Raw genomic sequence first — 12,065 nt, 5'->3', positions numbered from 1 at the left:
TGTTTCATTTACCACCTTGCTATGATTCATGCCAGCACCAGTGTGTTAAGGAGCTCCTTCCTGTGCTCAGCGAGTAGTACAGAGTTATAGCATGGTGCTCCCTGCGTTTCATTTACCACCTTGCTAGGATTCATGCCAGCACCAGTGTGTTAAGGAGCTCCTTCCTGTGCTCAGCGAGTAGTACAGAGTTATAGCATGGTGCTCCCTGCGTTTCATGATTCATGCCAGCACCAGTGTGTTAAGGAGCTCCTTCCTGTGCTCAGCGAGTAGTATAGAGTTATAGCATGGTGCTCCCTGCGTTTCATTTACCACCTTGTTTGATTCATGCCAGCACCAGTGTGTTAAGGAGCTCCTTCCTGTGCTCAGCGAGTAGTACAGAGTTATAGCATGGTGCTCCCGCGTTTCATTTACCACCTTGCTATGATTCCTGCCAGCACCAGTGTGTTAAGGAGCTCCTTCCTGTGCTCAGCGAATAGTATAGAGTTATAGCATGGTGCTCCCTGCGTTTCATTTACCACATTGCTAGGATTCATGCCAGCACCAGTGTGTTAAGGAGCTCCTTCCTGTGCTCAGTGAGTAGTACAGAGTTATAGCATGGTGCTCCCTGCGTTTCATTTACCACCTTGCTATGATTCATGCCAGCACCAGTGTGTTAAGGTGCTCCTTCCTGTGCTCAGCGAATAGTACAGAGGTATAGCATGGTGCTCCCTGCGTTTCATTTACCACCTTGCTAGGTTTCATGCCAGCACCAGGGTGTTAAGGAGCTCCTTCCTGTGCTCAGCGAGTAGTACAGAGTTATAGCATGGTGCTCCCTGCGTTTCATTTACCACCTTGCTAGGATTCCTGCCAGCACCAGTGTGTTAAGGAGCTCCTTCCTGTGCTCAGCGAGTAGTACAGAGTTATAGCATGGTGCTCCCTGCGTTTCATTTACCACCTTGCTAGGATTCCTGCCAGCACCAGTGTGTTAAGGAGCTCCTTCCTGTGCTCAGCGAATAGTATAGAGTTATAGCATGGTGCTCCCTGCGTTTCATTTACCACCTTGCTAGGATTCATGCCAGCACCAGTGTGTAAGGAGCTCCTTCCTGTGCTCAGCGAGTAGTACAGAGTTATAGCATGGTGCTCCCTGCGTTTCATTTACCACCTTGCTAGGATTCATGCCAGCACCAGTGTGTTAAGGAGCTCCTTCCTGTGCTCAGTGAGTAGTACAGAGTTATAGCATGGTGCTCCCTGCGTTTCATTTACCACCTTGCTATGATTCATGCCAGCACCAGTGTGTTAAGGAGCTCCTTCCTGTGGTCAGCGAGTAGTACAGAGTTATAGCATGGTGCTCCCTGCGTTTCATTTACCACCTTGCTATGATTCCTGCCAGCACCAGTGTGTTAAGGAGCTCCTTCCTGTGCTCAGCGAGTAGTACAGAGTTATAGCATGGTGCTCCCTGCGTTTCATTTACCACCTTGTATGATTCATGCCAGCACCAGTGTGTTAAGGAGCTCCTTCCTGTGCTCAGCGAGTAGTACAGAGTTATAGCATGGTGCTCCCTGCGTTTCATTTACCACCTTGTATGATTCATGCCAGCACCAGTGTGTTAAGGAGCTCCTTCCTGTGCTCAGGGAGTAGTACAGAGTTATAGCATGGTGCTCCCTGCGTTTCATTTACCACCTTGCTATGATTCATGCCAGCACCAGTGTGTTAAGGAGCTCCTTCCTGTGCTCAGCGAGTAGTACAGAGTTATAGCATGGTGCTCCTGCGTTTCATTTACCACCTTGCTAGGATTCATGCCAGCACCAGTGTGTTAAGGAGCTCCTTCCTGTGCTCAGTGAGTAGTACAGAGTTATAGCATGGTGCTCCCTGCGTTTCATTTACCACCTTGCTATGATTCATGCCAGCACCAGTGTGTTAAGGAGCTCCTTCCTGTGCTCAGCGAGTAGTACAGAGTTATAGCATGGTGCTCCCTGCGTTTCATTTACCACCTTGCTATGATTCCTGCCAGCACCAGTGTGTTAAGGAGCTCCTTCCTGTGCTCAGCGAGTAGTACAGAGTTATAGCATGGTGCTCCGTGCGTTTCATTTACCACCTTGTATGATTCATGCCAGCACCAGTGTGTTAAGGAGCTCCTTCCTGTGCTCAGGGAGTAGTACAGAGTTATAGCATGGTGCTCCCTGCGTTTCATTTACCACCTTGCTATGATTCATGCCAGCACCAGTGTGTTAAGGAGCTCCTTCCTGTGCTCAGCGAGTAGTACAGAGTTATAGCATGGTGCTCCCTGCGTTTCATTTACCACCTTGCTAGGATTCATGCCAGCACCAGTGTGTTAAGGAGCTCCTTCCTGTGCTCAGGGAGTAGTACAGAGTTATAGCATGGTGCTCCCTGCGTTTCATTTACCACCTTGATAGGATTCATGCCAGCACCAGTGTGTTAAGGAGCTCCTTCCTGTGCTCAGCGTGTAGGATAGAGTTATAGCATGGTGCTCCCTGTGTTTCATTTACCACCTTGCTATGATTCATGCCAGCACCAGTGTGTTAAGGAGCTCCTTCCTGTGCTCAGCGAGTAGTAGAGAGTTATAGCATGGTGCTCCCTGCGTTTCATTTACCACCTTGCTAGGATTCATGCCAACACCAGTGTGTTAAGGAGCTCCTTCCTGTGCTCAGCGAGTAGTACAGAGTTATAGCATGGTGCTCCCTGCGTTTCATGATTCATGCCAGCACCAGTGTGTTAAGGAGCTCCTTCCTGTGCTCAGCGAGTAGTATAGAGTTATAGCATGGTGCTCCCTGCGTTTCATTTACCACCCTTTTATGATTCATGCCAACACCAGTGTGTTAAGGAGCTCCTTCCTGTGCTCAGCGAGTAGTACAGAGTTAGAGCATGGTGCTCCCTGCGTTTCATTTACCACCTTGTATGATTCATGCCAGCACCAGTGTGTTAAGGAGCTCCTTCCTGTGCTCAGGGAGTAGTACAGAGTTATAGCATGGTGCTCCCTGCGTTTCATTTACCACCTTGCTATGATTCCTGCCAGCACCAGTGTGTTAAGGAGCTCCTTCCTGTGCTCAGTGAGTAGTACAGAGTTAGAGCATGGTGCTCCCTGCGTTTCATTTACCACCTTGCTATGATTCCTACCAGCACCAGTGTGTTAAGGAGCTCCTTCCTGTGCTCAGCGAGTAGTACAGAGTTAGAGCATGGTGCTCCCTGCGTTTCATTTACCACCTTGCTATGATTCCTGCCAGCACCAGTGTGTTAAGGAGCTCCTTCCTGTGCTCAGGGAGTAGTATAGAGTTATAGCATGGTGCTCCCTGCGTTTCATTTAACACCCTTTTATGATTCATGCCAGCACCAGTGTGTAAGGAGCTCCTTCCTGTGCTCAGCGAGTAGTACAGAGTTATAGCATGGTGCTCCCTGCGTTTCATTTACCTCCTTGCTATGATTCATGCCAGCACCAGTGTGTTAAGGAGCTCCTTCCCGTGCTCAGCGTGTAGTACAGAGTTATAGCATGGTGCTCCCTGCGTTTCATTTACCTCCTTGGTAGGATTCATGCCAGCACCAGTGTGTTAAGGAGCTCCTTCCTGTGCTCTGCGAGTAGTACAGAGTTATAGCATGGTGCTCCCTGCGTTTCATTTACCACCTTGCTAGGATTTATGTCAGCACCAGTGTGTTAAGGAGCTCCTTCCTGTGCTCAGGGAGTAGTATAGAGTTATAGCATAGTGCTCCCTGCGTTTCATTTACCACCTTGCTATGATTCCTGCCAGCACCAGTGTGTTAAGGAGCTCCTTCCTGTGCTCAGGGAGTAGTATAGAGTTATAGCATAGTGCTCCCTGCGTTTCATTTACCACCTTGCTAGGATTCCTGCCAGCACAAGTGTGATAAGGAGCTCCTTCCTGTGCTCAGCGAGTAGTACAGAGTTATAGCATGGTGCTCCCTGCGTTTCATTTACCACCTTGCTATGATTCCTGCCAGCACCAGTGTGTTAAGGAGCTCCTTCCTGTGCTCAGCGAGTAGTACAGAGTTAGAGCATGGTGCTCCCTGCGTTTCATTTACCACCTTGCTATGATTCTTGCCAGCAGCAGTGTGTTAAGGAGCTCCTTTCTGTGCTCAGCGAGTAGTACAGAGTTATAGCATGGTGCTCCCTGCGTTTCATTTACCACCTTGCTATGATTCCTGCCAGCACCAGTGTGTTAAGGAGCTCCTTCCTGTGCTCAGGGAGTAGTACAGAGTTATAGCATGGTGCTCCCTGCGTTTCATTTACCACCTTGCTATGATTCCTGCCAGCACCAGTGTGTTAAGGAGCTCCTTCCTGTGCTCAGCGAGTAGTACAGAGTTAGAGCATGGTGCTCCCTGCGTTTCATTTACCACCTTGCTATGATTCCTGCCAGCACCAGTGTGTTAAGGAGCTCCTTCCTGTGCTCAGCGAGTAGTACAGAGTTAGAGCAAGGTGCTCCCTGCGTTTCATTTACCACCTTGCTATGATTCCTGCCAGCACCAGTGTGTTAAGGAGCTCCTTCCTGTGCTCAGGGAGTAGTATAGAGTTATAGCATGGTGCTCCCTGCGTTTCATTTAACACCCTTTTATGATTCATGCCAGCACCAGTGTGTAAGGAGCTCCTTCCTGTGCTCAGCGAGTAGTACAGAGTTATAGGATGGTGCTCCCTGCGTTTCATTTATCTCCTTGCTATGATTCATGCCAGCACCAGTGTGTTAAGGAGCTCCTTCCCGTGCTCAGCGTGTAGTACAGAGTTATAGCATGGTGCTCCCTGCGTTTCATTTACCTCCTTGGTAGGATTCATGCCAGCACCAGTGTGTTAAGGAGCTCCTTCCTGTGCTCTGCGAGTAGTACAGAGTTATAGCATGGTGCTCCCTGCGTTTCATTTACCACCTTGCTAGGATTCATGTCAGCACCAGTGTGTTAAAGAGCTCCTTCCCGTGCTCAGCGAGTAGGATAGAGTTATAGCATGGTGCTCCCTGCGTTTCATTTACCATCTTGTTATGATTCATGCCAGCACCAGTGTGTTAAGGAGCTCCTTCCTGTGCTCAGCGAGTAGTACAGAGTTATAGCATGGTGCTCCCTGCGTTTCATTTACCATCTTGTTATGATTCATGCCAGCACCAGTGTGTTAAGGAGCTCCTTCCTGTGCTCAGCGAGTAGTACAGAGTTATAGCATGGTGCTCCCTGCGTTTCATTTACCTCCTTGGTAGGATTCATGCCAGCACCAATGTGTTAAGGAGCTCCTTCCCGTGCTCAGCGAGTAGTACAGAGTTATAGCATGGTGCTCCCTGCGTTTCATTTACCACCTTGCTAGGATTCATGCCAGCACCAGTGTGTTAAGGAGCTCCTTCCCGTGCTCAGCGAGTAGTACAGAGTTATAGCATGGTGCTCCCTGCGTTTCATGATTCATGCCAGCACCAGTGTGTTAAGGAGCTCCTTCCTGTGCTCAGGGAGTAGTATAGAGTTATAGCATGGTGCTCCCTGCGTTTCATGATTTATGCCAGCACCAGTGTTTTAAGGAGCTCCTTCGCTCTGCCTGCATGAATAACTTAGCACCAGATTCATTTATTATCCAGTGATAAATGAAGCAGTGTTTAAAATGACCGGGCCTAACTGCAGCAGACACTGGAATCAGCCCTCAGGGAAGGAGAGAGCCGGAGGACATGGATTTTCTCTTTGGGCAGCACAAGTAGGCAGAAAGTCCTCAAAACATGGTCCTGATGTGCACAGTTCTGCAAATGAGTCTCAAATTCTCAAAAATGCTTTCAAAACCTGAGCCAGCTTTTAAAATTCATTGCAAGTTTGTCCCTGCCTCGCAGCAGTCATAAATATGGAGCAAAAGGAAGGTTCTCTGCAGCCTGGGAATGTCATTTTGTAATGTTTAGCGCTTATTCGGACTCATTTCCAAATTTTTCGTGCAGTTTCTTGCCTGGCCTTCTTATACACGGCACAGTAAATGCACAGGGCAAAAACTGACAAATTACAAGCCACTGGCAGTTTAATGTAAATATGAGACTGGTTTTGCCATTAAGTCAGTGCTGGTTGGTAAAATATAAATAAACGTTAGCGCTGGTGCTGCTAACCTTTTGCTAAAACTTGTCCCTCTATCTTCTCAGTGAGTTCCCTGAGCATCTATGACAGCAGCGCTGGTCTTTGGTGGAATTCGCTGGACCCCCATGCCCGTTGCTTCCCATGTCTTCACTACTTAGGCATTTTATGTTGACTGGAAGAGGGATGCTGCTGAGTGTATCTGTCACACAAGGATGATGCAGTAGCAATTAACAGGTTTATGTCTTTCAAGAGCGCTTGGGTGACGTAGCCGCTGCGATCCTATTTATTACTCATCTGATCTGTTATGAATCCCGGGTTTTATCGTTTAAATGTCTCTGCTCTGAGGCAGCAGTAAACAAGACACCATTGATAACACTATAGCTAAGTCTGCTGAATGTCATGTAAAAACCTTGGGATCCTGCGGATGTTTTAAGTCTATTGTTTTATGTGAAATGATTCTAGTGGACCACATTCAGAACAGCTACTTGCCTTCAAGGTGCTGATACCACACTAGGCTGTGCCATGCAGTTAACATGCAGAGAGCAGGAGAAAGAACATTGTACCACAGGAAATAATGAACTACACGTGAGCCTAGAACGTTCTGTGAGATCTGGATAGTAGGGAATGAGGGTGTCTTGCACTTCAGACTATTGTGTTTTCATGCATACTCTTCAGCTAACCTGCAGGCCAAGTCTCTAAACGGCTGATTTTAGCAAATGCATTAATATGCCTGCTGAACAGAGTGCGTTATTTTTCGCAAATGGTTCAGCACATGCTAGCTGCTGATGTGCAAACATTGGAGTACAAGAATCCATGCCGCTCATGACCTGTGCAGGAGTAGATACATTTCACACTGTTGTGGCTTCTCAGATGTAACATCCCATGAAAATACTATAGTAACATAGTAATGACGGCAGAAAAAGATCAAATGTGCCATCCAGTCTGCCCAGCAAGTTTCTTATGGTAGTAACTGCCGCTCCGTGCAGGTTACCCCTCAAGCCTTATGTTAAAGGTAGTAATATTAACAATCAAAACCAGGCAAGCATCAAACCCATAACAACATTTCTGCTAGCAACATTTTCACAGGGTGAGCAGTCCTGTGCTTTTTCCATGATGTCTGTGTATCATTGCCCCCAGGCCGTAAAAATCAGGGCCCAGGATTGGCTGTCTGAATCCAATCCCCCCGTCGTTGAAGCAAACAGCGATGCTACAGATGCATCAAAATCATGAAAGCTAATTGGTTAGGGTCGTAATCCCCAGCTACCGCTCCGTGCAGGGTACCCCCATGTACCCTTTTCTTCATTTCCAACTTTAGCCTTTAACTACATCTCAAGAAAGTGTAGTTAATTTTGTTGCAATAAACCTGCATAGCAAAACTTTAGCTTTGGTGCTCGTTTTCATAATTGCAATATAGCACACACCTTTTTGCAAAGTCTGCCACAGGTTAGTGTAAAGCATGAGGTCTCAGGAAGGTCGTGGTATGTAAGACGTGTTCTCTTTTACAATATCAGCCAAAGAAATTGAATGGATACTGAAATTACCACCCCGATTCATGAACTGCACATTCACAGTATCCTGAGTGAGGAGCAATCCTATTAGCAAGATTGCAATGTTATTTGTGAATCATAGTGCAATGGGCCATTCTTACTATGCAATTGACGGAGATAGGTCTCTCACAAGGGCTCTGATTTTCTAAAGATCCCAAGCTGGCAAAAGGGGCAGAAGTGATTCTCTGTTGTTTTAGGGCCTCTACACGTCTTCCCCTCTCTTGCAGAGTTGAGGGTACTGTACTGCATAGGAAACACTAACAGTCTTCTTGTTTCATTTTGGTTGCATCCATGATGGATTTTGTGCCTTGCAGACTATCGTACCAGCTCCCACGACGTCATCTTGGATTTTTCTCCGATGCACGTGGCTTTCTGAAATCTTTGCTGTTGAGGGGCAGCAATTCAGCTTAAACAAAATGCTCAGGTGCTGCCCCCGCCATGGGTGAAAGTTGCTGGAGTCTCTGATCCTGCTTCTGCCCTTCAAAGCTGAAACGTAGGGTGGTGTAGGGGCAGCTGGAGGATCATCGCTGCTGAGCTGACCACCTTTGGATCAGAGAAATGTTGCTGACTCCATGTCTTTTCTTTCAGCCTGGCTCTCAAGGCACGGCAGTAGCAGTAACATTGCTTAACGATTTGCTCAGTGATGAAGCTCAGCTGCTTCCCTTGGCGCTGGTCAGGACGGAAGTGGTGGGGAAGCGGTAGATTTATGAAGCCTGTGATCCCTGCTCCTCGGGCAGCCCTGGACACTCACCGAGCAGGCCCTTTTTCTCTGGCACTGTCAGCTTCTGCTGCTGCTATATCTGCTCCTCAGATGGTCTGTCTTGGGGTAAAATACTGCTTTCTGCCATTGTCCTGCTATTTTTCATGTTATCTTTCTCCCTGTACTTCAGCCCTATAATACGAGATCCTCTGCCTCCTCGCTTATCGCCTCTCCTGGAGAATTGGCAGCCATCCTTCTAAAGTTCCTTCCTTACTGGCTCCAGCCAATAGCGCGAAACCTTCTCGCATTTTAAAGTTTTAAAGCTCAGGCTTAGGGTCACGGTCACATTAGCAGCCTCCAGCCTGAACTTGGACGAGGCTGCAGTAATTCTTCCCCGTGGTGGAGGATGAGTTGACTGTCACAGACTTGCTTTGATTTTCGACATGCACGCCTAACACTGGAATATGAAAAATCTCCATTAAAAGCATTTGGAACGAGGCTGGAGCAAATCAGTGGAATGTGGCTATGATGGAAAGGTAATAGCTGTCATACTGCAGCAAAGTATTCCTTCAAGCCAGGAAACCCAGAGGGACTTCTTATGATGGGGAAAACAGAAAACCCTGGCATATTAAATTTGCTCTTAAACTCAGCAAGACAGCAAGGCTTATCTAAACTGTCTTCTTTCTACGTAGGAGTAATGCTATACAAATGTTATCAATGAAAGCATATTTATTTTCCATGATTGTAGATAAAGTCGGTGTAATTCACTTTCATTTCTTTATTTTTATAAAAAAAAAAACACCCCCAAACTATTTTAGGAGCCAACAAGATATTCTGCTGTCTACTGCCCTACTCGAGAACGTTAGCAGAAGACTTGTTAATTGGTTGAGACAAGTTTGTATTATCAGTTTCAGTACATTTCCATAAATTTCCTGTTGAGATGATTGGGAATGGGGGGATAAACTGAGCAAGCTGTGCTTAATCCCATTACTTTACCAGCTAGTAGTAATAACTTGTTCACATGTGTTACCCTATTATGAATGACACACACGCTGAATGGAAACACGTTTTTAGCTTTTGAGATCAATAATTAGTGGAAGTAGACAAACAGCCTTGAAACCGTGATACCTCCTTCTTTGGTCAGAATGCATGGAAGCTTCCAGAAGATTTGTGTTTTCTGAATTGCATGGTGCTACCTTAACCATTATGTCCCAGTGTCCTAGTTAGAGGATAGCTTCTTAAAATATTTGGGACATAATAGGTTAATTGAACATCAGATAATTCCCAAAGGTCTTTGTATATAGAAAGAGCTGAAGATTTTCTGTGATGATCAGGAATTCATTAACTCATGGATAGCTATTCTTAACAAGGGCTCATTAGATCTGATGGTTTTAATTTTTGTACTAAGAGTGTGTAAGCTCTTAGTGCTGTGGTGTAGTTGACACAGCCTTGAGGGTGAACCTCCAAGGCCTATGCTGGCAGCTGACAAATGCACCTCATATCAGGACAGTCTGGAGCTTCACCTTTACCAGCTACCTCCTCCACAGGATTCTGGCAGCTGACAGGACTTAGGGAGGACCCTAGGGTGGAGGTGAGAACTAGAGTCAGAGACACACCAGAGTCAGAGTGGACAGCAGATTTAACAGAGTCAAGATAGGCCAAGGTCATGGCAAGCAGTGGGCTAGAATAGTTAGGTCCAGGCAAGGGGTCAAGTCTAGGCAGCAGGCAATCATGGTTAAGTTCAAATGAGAGGTCAGGCCCAGACAACAGGCAATTGTGGTCAGGGCCCACGTGAGGGATCAGGTCCAGATGGCAGGCAATCATGGTCAGGTCCAGGGGTCAGGTCCAAGCCAAAGGTCAAGATCTAGAGAGTCAGACCAAGGGAGGATGAAGACACATGGAAGACATGAATAAGAAAGACAAGGTTGGACAATGCTGGACTGAAAAGTTGGAAGCACGGAATCAGGAACATTGCAATATGCACTGCTAGGCAGGAGACCCATTGCTGAAGCATCTGCTTGGAACATGGCTGGGGTTTAAATAACCCTGTACTGACATCATCAGGTTCTTTTCTTCCATGGAGCCTTAATAGTAAGGGTGTGTGTGCCCGCGCACCTGGAGGGAGGTCGGCATGATTTTTGAGCACTTATTGGTGGCATCCTATCTGTGTGAGAATCCAGACAGCGTCCTGTGGGTCCTGGCGGCATTGGGGTGAACATGGCCAGTTGCGGGGATCTCCCATGGCCAGCCAAATCTAGCAATCACTACTGCTTGATTGCACAAAAACGTAGAAGATATACAGGTGAAGATCATGCAGAGCCAGTTCTTCCACTAGGTAAACTAGGTGATTGTCTACAGTATCGACCCTGAAGGGGTGCCAAAACAACCAGCATGACCCCATGACAGTCAACGGTAGAAAAAGGCCGTGATGGAAGACAAGAAAAAGAGGCCTGAGTGGAGTCCATCCCAGCTGAAGACAAGCAGGAAAGAGGACTGCAGTTGGAGCCCACCCCCTTGTAGCAGCTGAAGATGAGCAGGAGAGGGAGAACCCATCCCACCCATGGCTGAAGATAGGAGAGAGGCACGGGAGGGCCATGGGTGGAGCCCATCCCACCTCTAGTTGAAGACAGAATGGAGAGAGACCCGGGAAGGCTGTGGTGGAGCCCATCCCATCCACTGCTGAAAACCAGCAGGAGGGAAAGTCACCAGTGGAGCCCATTTGGTGCACGGCTGAATGCAGGAAGGAGAGAGGGCCATGAGCAGGGTGAGAGAGCAATGGATAGTAGAGATGTGAATCGTGTGATCGATCGTCAACGATCGATTTCAGCTGGGAGGGGGAGGGAATCAGATCATTGCAGTTTGGGTTTTTTAAATATCGTGTAAATCGTGTAAATAGAAAAACCGGCACACTAAAACATCCCTAAAACCCACCCCGACCCTTTAAAATAAATCCCCCACCCTCCCGAACCCCCCCAAAATGCCTTAAATTACCTGGGGTCAGTGGGGGGGGGGGAGGGCGGGAAAACCGGCACACTAAAACAACCCTAAAACCCACCCCGACCCTTTAAAATAATTCCCCCACCTCCTGAACCCCCCCAAAATGCCTTAAATTACCTGGGGTCCAGAGGAAGGGTCCTGGTGTGATCTTTCACTCTCAGACCTCCGTGCGTTGTAGAAATGGCGCCGGCGCTACCTTTGCCCTGTGTGACCCTTCCTCTGGACCCCAGGTAATTTAAGGCATTTTGGGGGGGTTCGGGAGGGTGGGGGATTTATTTTAAAGGGTCGGGGTGGGTTTTAGGGTTGTTTTAGTGTGCCGGTTTTCCCGCCCTCCCCCTTCCCCCGATTTACGATTTTTTGACGATAAATCGGGGGAATTGTTATTGTATCGCGGCTCTAATGATTTTTGACGATTTAAAATATATCGGACGATATTTTAAATCGTCAAAAAACGATTCACATCCTAGGAAGCGGCTGCTGTCAAATGTCAGGTGCTTGGGGTGGAGAGGGGATATGTGTGAGTAAAATTGAATGTGTGTGTGTGTAATTGAAAGCATGTGTGTGTGTGATTGAGAGGATGGATGGAGAAAGCATGTGTGTATATGTTCATGTATGTGTGTGATTGAGAGGATGGATGGAGAAAGCATGTGTGTATATGTTTGTGTGTGTGTGTGATTGAAAGAGTATGTGTCTGTGGGTGAGACAGGAACAAGTTTGTATGCAACAAAACCACCCCAGCCACAGCTAATCCATGACAATCTGAGGGCTTCTGGAAATCAAAGTTCCCAGGCACGAAG

Source organism: Rhinatrema bivittatum, chromosome 9 (assembly GCF_901001135.1).
Source record: "Rhinatrema bivittatum chromosome 9, aRhiBiv1.1, whole genome shotgun sequence".
NCBI classification, from domain to species: domain Eukaryota; kingdom Metazoa; phylum Chordata; class Amphibia; order Gymnophiona; family Rhinatrematidae; genus Rhinatrema; species Rhinatrema bivittatum.
Note: the sequence above shows the minus strand (reverse complement) of the source record.